Genomic DNA, 17,695 nt, shown 5'->3' on the forward strand with positions numbered 1-17,695 from the left:
CTGCACTACGGAGAGATCAACACTGCTGCAGTAGGGGTCGATTTAGCGTGTCTAGTGAAGACCCTCTAAATCAACTGCAGAGCACTCTCTGATCAACCCCGGTATTCCAGCTTCCTGAGAAGGGTAAGGGAAATCGACTGTAGAGCGTCTCCGTTGATGCAACGCAGTGAAAACCTCGGGGTAAGTCGACCGTAGCTACGTCGACTCCAGCTACGTTATTCATGTTAGCTGGAGTAGCATAATTTAGGTCGACTTACCCCCATAGTGAAGACAAGCCCTCTATCTATTGGTACAAATCATCTTCCCATGCAGTATCAAATACCGCACAGATCTTACCTAAAAATCACATATTTTAAAATTGCGGCACACTGTTCCAGTTCTGTGTTAGGACTATAACTGAATAGCTGGCAATTTTAAAAAAACAAGTGGTGGGATTGCCCCAGAGTACAGATTTACTGGGAACAGAGCCTGATCCTCTCTACCATACTCCTTTCTCTCGTACATGTAACTCTTTGAAATGAATCTTAAAAATATATTTTCCTAAATCCTCCCACAAATATACAGGGCCTTGCAGAACTGATATGATAGAGAAAGTGAAACACATTCACAGTTTTGTCTGGAGTGCTTGCAGTATCCCACTAGTACTGTATTTTGTTTGGATTTAAAAAAAATATGTGCAGCTCTCTCACCGTTCCCCATTTTGTATCGTTAGTCTTAATTGGCCATTTCTCAAGTTAGAGACTTGTTGATATGGGTGTCTTTCCCCCCACCGCCAAATAGTAAAATAGATTTTGAAGTCAATAGAGTTGAGTACATGCTTAAGTGTTTGCAGAATTGGGCCTTTACAGCCCAGCTACACAACTGGCCCCTCGATACACACACACACCAGCACAGAAACTCCCAGGGTCCACCCACAAAGACCCAATTGCTGGATCAGGGCCTCCTATTGTAATTCCCTTGAGCCAGGGCCTATGTCTTCTAGTTTGATGCTATAGTAAGTTAGAGCTAAAATTTCAATTTTTTCCCCCAACACCACCAAGGTCAATCTTTCGGTGAAGATTTTGCAAAAAACACACACAAAAAAAACCCCCCAACACCAGAACACAAACTCTCTGTTAGGCCAGCTCTCCTAATAGCTGGAAGAATAAGGCACCTCCCTCTGTACTGGAAGAACTGGTTCACAGTTAAACGCTGCCTGTTTGCCTTTCATCACTGCAAGGATTAATGTTAACACGATCCCTGCTGAGTTTATGATGTGTGGCTTCTCAGATGTAGGAAATAATTAAGCTGCAGCAAGCAATAACCAGGGGATATAGACAAATCAAGATCAAGACACAGAGTGACAAGTACAAACAACCGCTCCTCAGCCTTCCAGCTTCAGGCTGTGGGCGCAGCAGGGGCAGACAACAAGCAGGGAGAAGACCCCCACACTCCCCCTTTCCAATTATAAGGAGCCTGCCGCTTTCTCCTGCTCCAGTCTCAGCCTGCCCCAGCGTTTCACATCCTCACCTCCTGCAGCCCCTCTGGATTCTGATGATCACTGGTAACTTTCACACCCACCTAGCCACTCAGCTGTGGGAAAGGGAGGAACAAAACTTCAGCAAAGGGAACTTGCTTACCTCCTAGGAGCAACTCATCCAGGGGGAGGTTTAGTGTAGGAGCAGGCAGCTCCCAGGTAGGAGTGGGCGGCTGTCAGGCGCTAAGAAAGCAGGCTGCTGCCTATTGTTTCCCTGCTGGGATAAGGAGCTGCCAAGTGCAAGAGAAAAGGTAGGCGCTCTACAAATGATCCCCAGTTGTAGGCTGGGGAGAGGGGGGAGCTGCTGGATGGCTTTAACCTCCTGTCTCGCTTCACTTGGTAGCAAGTAGGTCAACAACTGCTCACTGGACTGAAACCACTGTTTGTTATTTGCAAACAACCGCTCACCTGCCAACGCGCAGTTCCCCTCCCTCGGCTTGAGGGACATTGTGATTACAGAAGGGTGTAGCAAGGTGGGTGGCTATTCCAGAGAGCCTAATAGCGAGGCGCGCAGGGTGCAGCTCTACGCAGCTGGAGAGGGAGCTGCTAAAATCCAGGCATTGCCCTAAAGTGGGGTTTTGAACCTGGCTGCAGATTTTGCAGTCAAAAGTTTGTGGGTGGAAGGAACGAAATAGTTTAGCAAGTGCTAGCCGGGGGGGATTAACTGGCTAGTGTCTGTGCAGAGCTTTGAGGAACTGAGCTATTATTATATTAAATTAAGCTCTTGTCCTCTCAAGGTGGAAATAAGCCTTTGTAGTACAACACTATTAACATTTAACCAGTTAATCTCAGCTAATATTTACTATTTCATATCACTTGAACTAGCAGGGAAATCTTTTTTCAGTGTATGTTCATGTACACTGTGTGACACATTTCGGAGCAACCACATACTGCAGAAATGCCTGAGATTTCTATGTAATGCGGAAAAGCCACTTTCCTCCATAATTTTCTATCAATGTTCAATAACGTAAGAGTCAGGGAAGGTATTTTCTCCGCCCCCCCCCCCCCCACTGCTGTAGTTTGCATGAGCATATGCTAAACACACCACCGGCTGTTAGTTACATTGCTGTGTAGCTTTCAGATGTTCATGCCATTTTTCACTTCTTCAACCAGAATTCTCAATTACACCATGCTGTGCATGGCACAGTGCAGCTGGAGTCTAATGGCCAGGGCCCTGAGCAGGGAGAGTGCAGATTTGGCTTTTCTTTCTGGCTGTGCTCTCTGGCCCAGATCCTCAAAGGTATTTAGATGCCTGGCTCCCATTAAAATCAAGGAGAGTTAGGCACCTAAATACCTTTAAGGAGCCAGGCCCCAGTTTCTCCATCTTTAAAATCTGGGTTATAGTATTCACTCTATTTTTATAAAGAGCCTTGAGATGGCAGAGCTGTGAACCCCTTTAAAGAAAGATGGTTGAAGGAAGGATAGGTACCTAAAGAAATCTACATGAGATTTCCTGTGGCCTGTGCACAATTTATTTCCTACTCAAGAGAACAGTTAGAAAAGTTCATATTCAAGTAAAACAATTAAACAGTATAGAAACAGAACTCAGTATAGAAAATTTAATATTTTTTTCCTGGGTAGAGCATGCCCTAATATCGTTGAAGACACGAATTTATCTGTCAATGGACACTAGATACTATTTCTTGATGAGAGAAATTCAACAATTTTGGAATTTGGTTCAGTAGCCAAAATTTGTATGCAAGCTTCAGAAGTTTGTAAAAATTGGATTAAAAACTTCACAAAGAACAGGCTGGCTTTCATAAGATCCATGGATTTCTGGTTCCAGCCTCAGTCTGCTGGAGTGGGACTGGAACTAAGGGAACCCACCCCCATGACCATCCAACTTCCTCCCCCCCCCCCAACACACACATTTATCTGAAACTTTTGGAACTCAGAAGGGCTGGGGTCTAAAAAAAATAAGGTTGGTGCAGGTGGAGAGAATTGGGCAACTTAAAAATCGATTATCCCACCCCCAAAATTGTGAGCCGCATACTTTCCTTAAGCTGTGTCTGGAACTTTCATTGATACTTCAGTGGAGCTCACAGTTTTTAGAGAGTAGTGGATCTATGTGAAGTAAAACATAGGACCATTTTGAAAAAAGATTTTCCTTTTTTACTTTAACACATGCTTTCACAGTTCATCTGCAAAACTCAAGGCATTCCTGAGTCCCAACTCTAGAAAAAGGCCATTTCTCCCCAGCAGGTCAGAGTTAAACTATCTCCCTTTATTTGAGATGTGTGAGCAGTTTCCACTCCATTGCTGTTGAGCCTCTCAAGCTTTTCACTCTCTGAGGCTGTGTTAATGTCTTGTAAAACTATACTTACTATAAACATTGTGCTCGCAGCTTGTTTTTCCACATAAAAAGTCAGGATGAGGGAAAAAAATAACCTACAAGAAAACCCTCATAGAAAGTTTTCTCCCATCAGAGGCACTGCTTTTAAAATGACAGGTTTCAGAGTAGCAGCCGTGTTAGTCTGTATTCGCAAAAAGAAAAGGAGTACTAGTGGCACCTCAGAGACTAACCAATTTAGTCTCTGAGGTGCCACTAGTACTCCTTTTCTTTTTGCTTTTAAAATGCTTGCCTTCTTCAGATAGTCTTGATTTTTTGTGTTCAAATATTCACTTCTCGAGGAAGTCCAAAATTCTCCAAATGGTGCACTTTACTCCTCGCTCAGAAATGGGTTCAATGCCTACCTCTTATCTGTACCCATTTATCACTCATTTTAGACACTTGGCCCTAAAGCTGTCAATGGCAAAAATAGCATTGACTTCTCCTGAGCCCAGATTTCACCCCTCGTGATATCAGTCTTTTTATGTCTGACCATTATTGCTCTGAGAAATGCAGCAATTAGAAGTCAGGGGTTTGTTTGTTTGTTTGTTTTTACAAAAATCCACCTACACTGAAAGAAAGAAATATATCACAATAATGTAAATATAAATCTTCCTTTGTTCCCTCGATGGTCATCTGCTGTTGTCTCAGAATAAAAAAGGGTAGGATCACACCTTTTGGCCTTGGTGAGCAAAGTTATGTCTTGTTTGAAAGGATGTTTTTATACTTCTCTGTGTTTGTAAAAAAAAAACCTCAGTTGCATATGAATTTAGTACCCACCAGTGAGGATGATGAATGCAGTGCACCTAAAACACACAGTACAGCTCTGCTATTTTCCAGAGCAGGCCTTGTTAATGGAGTAGTCTGGGAATAAACACAAATGGGAACTAGAAAACGATCCGTAATCGATTTTCTGTTTATTAGCAAAAGTAGAATTTTACTTTAGCTCTCCAGAAGTGAAAGACTAGCTGTGGAATTTAGGCAGATGTATTTCAGAATTCACCATAGCCCCAGTCCTGTAAAGATTTAGGCACTTGATTAGTCCTGTGAGGAATTCCATTGGCTTTGATAGATAAAGTTAATACGTGCATAAGTCTTCACAGGATCGGTGCCATATTATGTTGTTAGATATCTGCACAAGTTTGATCTTCTTTACAACTGCAGCTCAGATGTAGCAGGGCTTCTCAAAGGTTTTTTGCTGGGACCCCCTTTGAAAATATTTCAGGCTGTCATGAGCCCACTTCCAAAAATACCATACCATGGCACCCTTACTTCTGTGCTGCTGCTGGTGGCTGTTCTGCCAGCTGCCACTAGCAGCAGTGCAAAAGTAAGGGTGGCAATACCATACCATCTTCCGACCTCCCTACAAAAGCTTTGAGACCCCCCTTTGGGTCAGGACCCCACGTTTGAGAAATACTGGATTATGCTATGTACTGGATTCTACTACTGTATTTCAGATAATCTCCTTATACAACTACAGTTTCAATAAAGATCTCTTCGTAAAAGGTCATTCAAACTTTGCCTGTAAATAGAATTAAAACAGATTACATTTTCTCCTCCCAATGTCCATAGTAGCAAAACAAATTGAGAATCCATGACATTTCATTGCAAAAAGAAAGTTAAGGACAGAACTTTCCATTTGGATTGGTGGGTTTTTTTGGAGCGTTTCTCTGGCAATGCTACAGGGAAGCTGCAGCCAAAGTTTGAGAGAGGAATCACAGTTGTTTGCAGATGCATCAGGCAAGATGCTCTTGGTGCTGATTTCCAGCGTTCCATGAATGTAGAAGCCTGGCCAAAGCTGTAGAGTAAGCATATCATTGCATTCCAATGGGATTGGCTTTGTCTTGTGAGAATCAGGATGCCAGAGTTGCTAAGGCTTTTAACACAAAGTTGGCAAGCCCAGGGCAAACGAATACTGAGGCTTTTTGTTTTGAAATTTTGCTGAACTATAGCACAACTGCAAGGTTTCTCACTAACTTATTCAATGTTCTAATCAACTGTGGTCTTATTTTACATGCTTGCCTCTCTAACCCAACAATGTTTTGTTTGGTCCCAGAATTTCCCTGGATGCCTGGGTCCTGTTAAAAACAGTTTACCCATCACATGATAGGCACGGACTGGAGTTTTGCCACATTTCTTTCTTGCATTGGGAAAGTAGTAATAATACTTTACTGTTCTCCAGTGGTTTCCATCTCAGGGCATCAGTGTGTTCTACAAACATTGATAAAAAAGTAAAGAAAATATTGTGATCACTTCATCCACCAAGGAAATAGAGCTATCTTTGTGGTGGAACATAAAGTTGTGTCAACAGAATACAACTGTTTCTGAGAGGAGCATTAGAATGGGAGAATGCAGTTATCAGAGTTGGAATTTGACTCGGACACTAGAGTTAATCACAGCTAGCACCCTGCAACTTTTAATGACCACAAATGAAAGAGACCTTAGTTTTACATCTCATTGAAAAAATGGCCTCTTCACAGCAACAGCACACCTCTAACATCTTGCTTGAGTTCCTGAATCATCAATACTAATTTCTTGCAGCACCTACAAGGTGTTCTTTGAAGTTCTTATTCAAATACTGACTCATCCCATCTCCCCTCTTGCTAAAATGCCACAGTGCATTATGGGAAATACAATCCAGCTGGGCAACTCTGTCCATAGAGGAGAATGGGGACATGAAATAGCCTAACGACAACTCCCGTGAGACACAATGTCAGCATTTTCAAATTGAAATTTTGTGTGTTTCAGCTGAAATTTTTTGGGGTCATGTGTTTGGGGTTTCAACAAAAATACAAAGTTTTCCACAGAAAGACATTTTTCACAGGAAAATTACAGATTCACTCCTTGCATCTGAAGAAGTGGGTTTTTGCCCATGAAAGCTTATGCCCAAATAAATCTGTTAGTCTTTAAGGTGCCACCGGACTCCTCGTTGTTTTTGAGGATACAGACTAACACAGCTACCGCTCTGATACTTGGCACTGAAGTACTAGTTTCACATTCTAGCACCAGTTAAGGCTGAAGCGTCGGATGCAATTTTAGTCTAACTTTTTGGGGTTTTGTAGGTTTGAGTCAGAACTCTGATGCTACTTCAAGATAGAGTTTTTGCAGTTGAATACTGCTACATTCTGTTTCACCTAAATGTATTAAATTTTAAAAAATCATTTATATTACTACTGCTAATCTGATTTCAAAAAATATAAGTGAGTCAAACAAATTGTTTAATGAATTTGTCTTCTGATGTACCGCACATAAGGGCGTCATGGGCAATTGTCCAACGCTGATATAAGTGGAAGCCAAAAGGTGCGAGATCTACAGTTCCAACTTGACAGACACAGAATAGTGTTCACTGTTATTGACCACGCATTGTCACTCACAACATGCTTGTGTTTAGTAACTTATGCTACCGGTTTTGTAAATGCATATTTAATAGCAAAGCTACAAATGATACCTGATGCAGGATCTGATTTACCTTTTTTGACATGTGGGAGAGAACATGCTCTTCTGATTTCTGTCTTTCAATAGATTTTTTGGGGGCAGTGAAAAAAATTAATGTCAAATGAAAAGTTTTAATCAGTGTTTTTCAAACTAAAACCACAGTACACCTAAACAGGTGTTCTCCTGACTAATTCTTTAATTAAAGCAGTTCCCAAAAGGACTTTTAAATTCTGTAGAAAAATAGTCAGGCTCACAGATTTAATTTTATGCAAGTTCTTCACTGAATTGCAAATAAATACAATCTAGTTTAAATCAACTAAGGAAAAAAGGCTAGAAGAACCAATCAGGCTGTGCTCTTGCACATTAAGGAACGCCCAATAGGATGGTCTAATATCCTAGAAAAGAGCATCAAAGTTATATTACTTTTTTATTTAGAAATATTCAATAACATACAAGTAATGTAATATCACATCCGCTGTACAGTAAATACCTTGGGAAGCAGTATGATTATATCATAATAAGTACCTTACCAAGTACTTACCTAAACAAGAATGTTTCTTCAAGCAAAAGTACAAAGTTTGGTTTAAAAGTTATAACATACATATAGTACATAATGTGCAATATCCCAAATTTAGGTTAATAAGTAAGCAAAAAAAGTCTCTATTTTCTTGGTATGCAGGAATGTATCCTAACAGTTAAGATCACTAACTGGAGTTACAGTTCCAAAACTGACAGTTTATTCACTTCAGCTTCTGTTCTAGGTGGTGTGGATTTTTTTTTCAAAAACCAAATGGACTTAATAGAAAAAATCATTTTTGATATTACATTGAAACAGTTCCTAAAAGTGCTCTGCCCTCACACAGACCCTGCCTACCAAGGGGCAGCTAATCAGCTGATTCAGTCTGAAACCAGTGAGTTAGAAGTGGTCCTCAATGTAAAGTGGCTGAATATTCTATTGACAGTGAGAGTTTTGAAGAGGAAGAAGTTGTTCAGTGCTGTTCTAAACAGAGAGTCATGTTAATCTACCTATTCTAGAAGAACTGTTAGCACTGTTGCAGGAAGCTCTGTTGTGAAGGCTAGGACTATAACAGGGTTTAAAAGAGAACTGGATAAATTCACGGAGGTGAAGTCCATTAATGGCTATTAGCCAGGATGGTAAGGAATGGTGTCCCTAGCCTCTGTTTGTCAGAGGGTGGAGATGGATGGCAGGAGAGAGATCACTAGATCACTACCTGTTAAGTTCACTCCCTCTGGGGCACCTGGCATTGGCCACTGTCGGTAAACAGGATACTGGGCTGAATGGACCATTGGTCTGACCCAGTATGCCCATTCTTATGTTATGCTCTTATGTAACTCAGTCGACTGTCTCAAAGCCATAGATTCCCTCATAAAGTTTCCAACTTACTGTAGTTAATTTTCTATTCTGATATTTCTGGTGCAGTATGTGCTAAATCCAGTGACTCGTGATACAGTATCAGACATGTAAGATGCTATTCCAAACCACTACTGACCCTTCTGAAATTGACACATCACAGCAATTCCAGCCCAGCGAAACCAAGACAGACTCAAAATGGACCTCAGTGGTTTTCTTCCACTTTACTTCCTCAGTGATCAATTTATGGCCTAATCTGTTCAGAAAGCATTGTCTTCAAGGTATACTGTAAAACCGTTAGGGAATTTTATCTTGGAGATGATTTTTCACAAGCAGCTTTTATACATCATAAATCAGAGTTTACAATTGTAGTGAATAGTGAGAGAGAAAACCCACATTTTTAATAGCTAAGGAGTTCATTTCCTAGAAATCTGGGAATTTGAAGATAGAGACTACAGATGACAGCGGAAATTGCACACTGAATTTGAATTGGGCATCTTTGTAACCTAGGGTGAGATCCTCAGCTGATGTAAAGTGGTGTAGTTTAAACTGAAGTAAATTAATTTACCAATTTATACTAACAGACAATATGACACCCTACAATTCCATGTACTGGATGTTCACACATTATGACTGCATGCACAGACTGCCAGGACTAATTTCTTTAAATGCTCAATAAAAAGGACAGATAGCTAACAGATGTTCCTGCTTGACACTTTTGGCATCAGATGTACCAAACCTGTTTTTCTGAAAACAGAATGATTAATATCCTATTTATTCCCATCACCACACTTGTTCTGTTTTCAGTTTGGTGTCCATTTTGTTATCATTCAGAACCCTGAAAGCTAAAGTAAGGATGCACTACTTAGGCTGAGTTTTTCCATGTAGCTGAGGCACTACATGAAAAGGATTATAGTCCCTTACTTTTATTTAGCACCTTTTATCCCAAAGGAAGCAGGAATAGGAGCTTCATGGACTCTGTGCAGAACTTTGCCTGCTGTTGAAATGCAGCCACCCATTGAAAATGCAACAGCAGCACAACACAGTGCTCTTGTAATGAAAAGTGAAGAACAACATCTCCAGTAGAAACTGGTGGGAAATGTAAACAGACTAATTACTCATGTTGTAATGTGGCCAAGAAAGTAGGACTAGCAATAGGATGGAGTGAAACTCTTAACAAAATCTGAAACCAGGTTAATCTTGGAGAGTTATTACTGAGCAAGGAATTCTGGTGTACATGGGCCTCCACAGTGGTAGACAAGCAACACGGTCAACTGGAGACTGCAGCTGTTGGATGACAGGGGTGGGAAGCAGTAGAACATTTCTTGGATGGTGTATTTGATGCCATCCTCAGAGTCTAGGGCAGTGGTTCCCAAACTTTTCGGCATCACGCCCCCTTTTTAATTCTCGTCCCCCACCTCTCCTTTACCATCATCCAACCTCTCTTGATCCTTGTCCCCTGAGTGCCCCATCCCGGGACCCCCACCCCTAACCGCCCCCCTGGGACCTCACTCCCTATCCAACCCCCCCTGCTCTTTTTCCCTTGACTGCCCCCTCCCAGGACCCCCTGCCCCCTCTGGGACCCCCCCATTCAACCCCCCCTGCTCCCTGTCTCCTGACCGACCCCCAGAATCTCTGCCCCATCCAACCGCTCCCTGTCCCCTGACTGCCCCCCCAGGACCTCCTGCCCCTTATTCAACCCCCTCGTCCTCCTGCTCCCCACCCCCTTACCATGCTGCTCAGAGCGGCAGGACTGGCTTATTGGAAAGCCTGGGAGGTGGGCAGGCGCAAGCCATGCTGTCCGCGTGGTGGCATAACTACAGAGGAGGGTGGACAGGAGGGGAGGGGCCGGGGCTAGCCTTCCTGACCGGGAGGTCAAGGGCCGGGCAGCCTCGTGCCCCCCTTGGAATTTCTTCATGCCCCCCTAGGGGGGTGCACCCCCTCCAGTTTGGGAACTAATGGTCTAGGGGAAGGAGAAGTCAGCTGTTCAAAAACCATCAGAACCAAGGCAGTGTTGTCATAATTGGGCCTACAAATTTATCCTAATTGTGAGGTTAACTGTAAAAAGTGAATGTAAGTTTGTAAGATATCACAATAACATTACAACAAACGTTGATGCGAAAAAGTACCAAAAAAAAAAAAGACTAAATTAGTCCAACCAAAAAGTCTCACTGTGTTTAGATTAAGCTTGGTAAACAAGAATAGCATGAGACTGGAAATCAATTAACCAAAATTGGTGTGTCTGAAATTAGGCCTATTGGTGAAAAAATAATGAGAGGATGGGCTATGCTGCCCATCACTCCCTTTTGGGATTCCTTAAAGAAAGACTGAGACTCAGTGCTATGGGTGTTTATTGCAGTGTAGATATACCTTAAGGACAAGATTTTTAAATGGTATTTAGGTGCCTAAAGATGTAGATAAGCACCTATTGGGATTTTCAAAAGTGCGCAGATGTCTACGTTTCTATACCTATAAAATGAGGATAACAATACTTTTGTACCTCACAAGTAAAGGTGAAGCTAGAAATAGTTTGTAAAATGTTGCATTTTCCCTGGCATATATATAATATATTGAAATATGAAGTATTATTGTATGTGTCTAGCAAATGAAGATACAGTATAAACTGGGCCTGGGATTTTCAGAGTCCTAAGGTAGCTAGGCCCCTGACTCCCATTGATTTTGGGGAGTGGGATTCCTACCTCTATTTGACACTTTTGAAAATCCCAAGTTGAACATTCAGTTAACACCACCTTGCAGATCCCACTACAGTGTGGTTTACAGATGAGCTACAAAACAACACTGGCTGCAGTGTCCAAGTGAGATGAGGACAAAAGGAAACCTATGAGGAAAATGTACCTGAAAGGGTAGGTGAAAGTATTGGGTCTTTTGTTCTTTATATAGAGATATAGATAAAGCAGTATGAAAAAACTAAAGGGGCACCACTGGATTCCAAACAACAGTGTTTACTAAATATACACAAACACGCCAGGCCTAGCTGTACACATCTGATTGCTCTGACTTGGTTCAGGTGCCTTCTAAAAAATAGAACACATTTAGTGCAACTATAGGGCACACATACCATTCCTATATACTACAGGAAGGAAGTGAAAGAAGAATGAGAAGATAGAGGACAAAGTTGAATGGGATGAGAAATGTTAGACTAAAAATTCCCAGCTCTGTAAAGTAATCTGAAGTTCTACCTTTTGTTTTATGTGCTTTGGGACATTTTATATGGAGGGACCCCAATTTAAAAAACATATTGCATATGTTAGCAATGAATTCCAACTTACTGCTAGTCTTGATATCATCCCAGTGATTTAGCTTCACCACACAGAATATTAACACATTTTTCTTCTCTAATCTGCAGGCAAGCCAGCATCAGAGCTAGAGAGGATCTACAGATCATGCTCTGCTGATTCTCAGAGAAGTAAGGGAAACTAAGAAAAGCTGAACAGGAGCTTTGAATGTCAGCAAAGCTTTGGGAGTAGCCAAGGTTCATAGTGCTTTCTAATTCATTAATTTTTGTTGTGTGGTGTGTGGTTGCTGGTGAGTATTTGATTCAGGTTGGGGGGGGGGGCTGTCTGTAAGCAAGGAAGCAAATACTCACCAGCAACCCCATACCACACAACAAAAACAATAACCCAGGAGCCCGCATATCTATTCGGGGACACCATCATAGGGCCTAATCACATCAGCCACACTATCAGAGGCTCGTTCACCTGCACATCTACCAATGTGATATATGCCATCATGTGCCAGCAATGCCCCTCTGCCATGTACATTGGCCAAACCGGACAGTCTCTATGTAAAAGAATAAATGGACACAAATCAGACATCAAGAATTATAACATTCAAAAACCAGTCGGAGAACACTTCAATCTCTCTGGTCACTCGATTACAGACCTAAAAGTCGCACTATTACAACAAAAAAACTTCAAAAACAGACTCCAGTGAGAGACTGCTGAATTGGAATTAATTTGCAAACTGGACACCATTAAATTAGGCTTGAATAAAGACTGGGAGTGGATGTGTCATTACACAAAGTAAAACTATTTCCCCATGTTTATTCCCCCCCACCCCACTGTTCCTCACACATTCTTGTCAACTGCTGGAAATGGTCCACCTTGATTATCCCTACAAAAGGTTGGGGTTTTTTTCCTCTCCTGCTGGTAATAGCTTACCTTACCTGATCACTCTCGTTACAGTGTGTATGATAACACCCATTGTTTCATGTTCTCTGTGTATATAAAATCGCCCTACTGTATTTTCCACTGCATGCATCCGATGAAGTGAGCTGTAGGTCATGAAAGCTTATGCTCAAATAAATTGGTTCGTCTCTAAGGTGCCACAAGTCCTCCTTTTCTTTTTTCAGAAATTATAGGCTATGCTGGACATTCCACCGTAAAGACAATTGAAGCAAGTTGCTTGTGCTTCATACTCAAATGGCTACATTTTAAATCTTGATAAAAGTTAGTGCTCAAAATAAACGGGTAACCAGTTGGTGTTGTGCCATCCAAATAAAACTAGGGCAGCTTTCCCCAAAGAAATACCAAACATATTCCATGCAATATTGGCTGCATTCTGGATTTATTACTGTAACTGCCACTTAAGAATTATCCATGTGTTTTCTAATGCCTAATCATATACAGGATCATCACTGTTGCAAAACCAATTAAACCCTTTGTGCTACCAACCAAGGGCCAACAGTTGTAGTCAGCTTCCCTGTGCATATAGGTAAATGCACCATGCTGTCCACTGAGGCACACACAGTCTCCAGGAACAGGAGAAGTGTTTGTTGCCTGCCAGGTAGTTAATTGTAGAGTTGGTGTCTGCTGGGAAGCCAACTGCCTTTCTAGCCTTCCAGATGGAAATGAGGGGACTGTTAAGGGAAAGTAAACATTGAAAAATACATGGAAAACAAATTAAACACTATTTACCTTATATTTGCTCAATAGTTTGATCTATTCTGATTGGTCCTATGTTATGGAAGGTATTTTAGTGCTTTTTTGCAGGTAAGACCTGTGAAATAAAATAACTTAGCCTTGTGAATGTGGAGAGAGCTTCTCTAATATCCAGACCTATAAACCAGTTTAGTAGTGATGAGTGAAAGTTTTCAGAGCTTCACTTTAGATAAGCACCCAGAAGTTTGGAGGCTTACATGAATCTGATCTAAATCACTTGATTTGCAAATCTTGTAACAACTGGCTTTCTTGCTGCATTTCTTGTACTCACTGTTTCCAGTCAGGTCAGAAATGCTAAGGTTCTCCTTTTTTTCCATTTGATCTTTCAATCCGAATCAGAATAATAATAATTAATAATTTTTTTTAAAAAGACAGAGGCATGCAGAACAAGAGAGCTAAACATTATCGAACCATGGAAAGCAAAGGTTTGGTTTCTGGCCCTCATTATGTTTTTTGCTCAAGGAAAAGATGAAGCTTTGGGTAAGTTCTTATTTTTATCTGAAATAATTTGCTCATCTTTATCATATAGGCTGCTAAATATTTCTTCCTGGATTTGTAACTGATCGGCCACAGCATTTTTGGTGGCATCAATATGGTAGGAGAGAAGTATATATTACATTACCTGGATCTACAGTACCTTTATACTGAATAAATGTCTCTCCACTAAAAATCATTGACATACACTGAAAACTCTTATAGCAAATATAGTTCTGACTCATCTAGTAATTTATGATGGCATACTATTCCTTCAACATTTAGAATGGCAGGGACCACGTTTTTGTCCTTTGTAGAATATAGCTCTTATCTTTATTGAGGCCTCTGGGTGCTACTTGTAACATTAATATTTAGGGTGAAATTGACTTCAATAGGGCCAGAATTTCACCCAGCACTTTGAACAACTTCTAATAGTGTCAAATATTGTGTCAAATTATTACCTGGATTTCCCCACTGTCAGCACACATCTTTGTCCACTAGACCACATTTGAAAAAGTGCTCAGGAATCCAGTAAATTCATTGTAGGATTTTAAATTGTCATTTCTCTTTAGCCTCACCAGCATATTTTGATATACAGTCCAATTAATTTACCCTTGTCTGTAAGCAAAACATATATATTTAACTTACTTTCTCATCCCTCTTAATGTTATTGAAATGTACAAGTTGGATAAGAGTCCAAATAATATCACATAGAATTTAGAGAAGAGGATGGTGCAAGAAAGAAAAAGGAGAGGACTCAGGCAATTTAGGCAAGCAGGAATGCAAATAACTTGTTACTGCATGAAATCTCACATATTGATTGCTTCTTGAGTTAGAAACATTTTGGAAAGATCAGAGGTCGCTTAAGTCCTCCAGATATAAAACTGCAAAAGAAACAAGCCCTGCCAATTTCCATTCCTCCCAACAAAAGGGGCCAACCTCAATTTTCATTTTGCCATTGCTCCAGATGGAAGATTAATGGATTAATTCCAGTAAAAGATTGACTAGTTTATGTGCTCTTACCAAAACATCCTTACAATACCTTACTATTGGGTTAGTCATTTTAATTGGTGTAACTCAGGAGGACTGAATTGCAAAAGTGTGATCTCTAGAGCTTGGATAACTGTATCCAAGCAGAATACAAGGAAGTGAGTTTGCGGATTCAAGGAAAGGATTCCATTGATAGTCTATTTACAGAATAATCTAGTTATTTACTTAGAAGGTTATCACTTGCTTAGAAAATGCCATTTGTTCTACTCTGACCAGTGCAACACCAGGAATTCCCTAATGGTTTCCTTTTGCTTTTGTAAGAGACTCTCTGGCTATTATAATAGTTGGCACCCTTCTCTAGACCTCTTCTTGACTATAGCAGTCTTATCCAGTGATGAGTTGCCAAAATCTGAAGAACCGGTTCCTTCAGTCGCTCCGGGTCTTCGGCGGCACTGAAGGACCTGCCACCGAAGATCCGGAGCGAGTGAAGGACCTGCCGAAGACCCAGAGCACCACCAGGTGAGTAAAAATTAAAAAGGGATTTTCAGCCAGGGGCACTCAGGCGGGCCGGACAGGATGGTCCTTAGGCCCGGATGTGGCCTGCAGGCCGGAGTTTGCCCACCCCTTTAACAACCGGTTCTAAACCGGCTTCAAAATTTAACAACCGGTTCACGTGAACCGGTGCGAACCAGCTCCAGCTCACCACTGGTCTTATCTTCTTAATTGTTTCTGGGTCAAAATGATCAGTTTCAATCTATAAAATAGATATTCCCATCAACTCTTGTTACAGGCATTCATTGCATCCCGAGACACAGTGACAAGAGAATGGAATGAGTCAATAACATACACTAAGCATAATCAAGTCTTCATGTTTTCTGTTCATTTGTTTCATGTCACAAACCCTGCCCATGAGAATTATTTTTCTCTCCAATGTTAAATCTTTATCTTCCCATTTAGTCATGATACAGGATGATAATTCACACACTGTCACACAAAGGTTCCCAAATTGTGGTCCGTGGACCAGGATCATCAACAAAACACTCGCTGGTGGATCTTTGGAGAGCAGGTCAGTCATAGGGGTTCTGGCTTATCTCCTGGTCCCCAACTGAGAGGAACAGAATGCATACACGCTGAATTAGCTGCACTAAGCTCATATTTGGCACCATGTGAGAGAGGAAAGTGGCTCTGAGCCATATTTCCTCCTTCATTAATCCCAGGCCTGCTGGAAGCCAACCCACTGAGGCCAACAGGGATCCAAATCTGAAAATAAACACCACTTATTTAGGTTTCAGAGTAACAGCTGTGTTAGTCTGTATTCACAAAAAGAAAAGTAGTACTTGTGGCACCTTAGAGACTAACCAATTTATTTGAGCATGAGCTTTCGTGAGCTACAGCTCTCGATGAAGTGAGCTGTAGCTCACGAAAGCTCATGCTCAAATAAATTGGTTAGTCTCTAAGGTGCCACAAGTACTCCTTTTCTTTTTACCACTTATTTAGTTACTAACCTATCAATTTAGGACCCTAAATAGGCACCCAGGTTTGAAAACGTTGGCCAAACAAACCTTTGCAGTGCCATTTTTTCCAGGCAGCAGCAACTTTTGGAGGTGGTACACCTGGGAGTGATAAGTAAGGATAGTAGCTCCATCTCTTGGTGCTAAACATACCCATTGATAAGTCCAATGGGTATGTTGTGTATTTCAAATCCAGCACAAAGTCACTCTTATTTTCCACCTTGCTATTTTTCTCTATATCTGCATTAGTAAATACATAGGAGGATCTTTGACCCCTATCCTCAGTTGGTGTAATTTAGTATAGCACCACTGACTTCTTCCTGATTTAACACCTGATATCAAATATTTCCACATAGAAATTATACTCATCACGTTAAGTTCTAAATACCTGTCATTGATTACCAGATACTGAGGCACTGATCCAACAGAACACTTCAGCACTTGGGAATTCCCATAGACTTCTAATGTGCTTAAAATTCATGCATGTGCTTTGTTGGATCAGGGCCTGAGTGCCTCCTGGCACCCTTAATTCCCACTGCAGGAGTTCACCACCTCTCCGCTGGGAGCTGTGCCAATCAAGCTAGAGGATCAGCACTGCAAGCTCACACCAAAGACTTGGTTAACAATTTTCACTCATCCTATCTACAGTTCTTTACAGCTCTCAGTGGATTTGTTTGTTATTGTTATTACTGGTTCTCCTGTACTTTCCCCATCATTCTGGTATTCTACTTATATATAAGTAAAATCATCTGGGAAACCTATCTTGGCAGCTTAATACTACAGAGCATTGCTGTTTTCTCCGTATCTATGACCTTAGAATGTCTCCTGTAGTTTTCCCACCTGACATTACCCTAACTACATGCCAGATATCTCCAGGTATGACAGATGGCACAGTAGATGTCCCTGTTTTCTGTTTCAAATCTGTCAACAGGTTATATGGCAGTTTATGATATGCTGGTATCCTTTTTCTTTTCTGTTCTACCAGGCTTTTTTCCCTGGTGTAAGTGTGGGCAGTGAGGTTGGAAGAGGAAGGAGGAGGGAACATAGGGTTAATTAGGGGTTTGGTGTGGCTGCATGCGAAGTAGTTTATGTTAGTGGGTGGGAAGG

At 41.2% G+C, this 17,695-nt stretch overlaps 1 protein-coding gene and 1 long non-coding RNA gene across 4 annotated transcripts in view; one reads left to right on the forward strand and one right to left on the reverse strand.

Moving 5' to 3' along the window:
- ATP10B (ATPase phospholipid transporting 10B (putative)) overlaps positions 1-1,789 on the reverse strand; it is a 255,622-nt gene extending 253,833 nt beyond the window's left edge. For all 3 annotated transcript variants that reach the window (XM_048861984.2, XM_075131362.1, XM_075131360.1), the window contains exon 1: positions 1,620-1,789. The gene's annotated coding sequence lies outside the window, so the exon portion shown is untranslated. The remainder of the gene's footprint in view (positions 1-1,619) is intronic.
- The window catches only part of LOC142072968 (uncharacterized), a 35,255-nt gene continuing 19,244 nt past the window's right edge, over positions 1,685-17,695 (forward strand). The window contains exon 1 of the long non-coding RNA XR_012669600.1: positions 1,685-1,767. This is a non-coding gene — a long non-coding RNA (uncharacterized LOC142072968). The remainder of the gene's footprint in view (positions 1,768-17,695) is intronic.

Source organism: Caretta caretta, chromosome 8, assembly GCF_965140235.1.
Source record: "Caretta caretta isolate rCarCar2 chromosome 8, rCarCar1.hap1, whole genome shotgun sequence".
Taxonomy (NCBI): Eukaryota; Metazoa; Chordata; order Testudines; family Cheloniidae; genus Caretta; species Caretta caretta.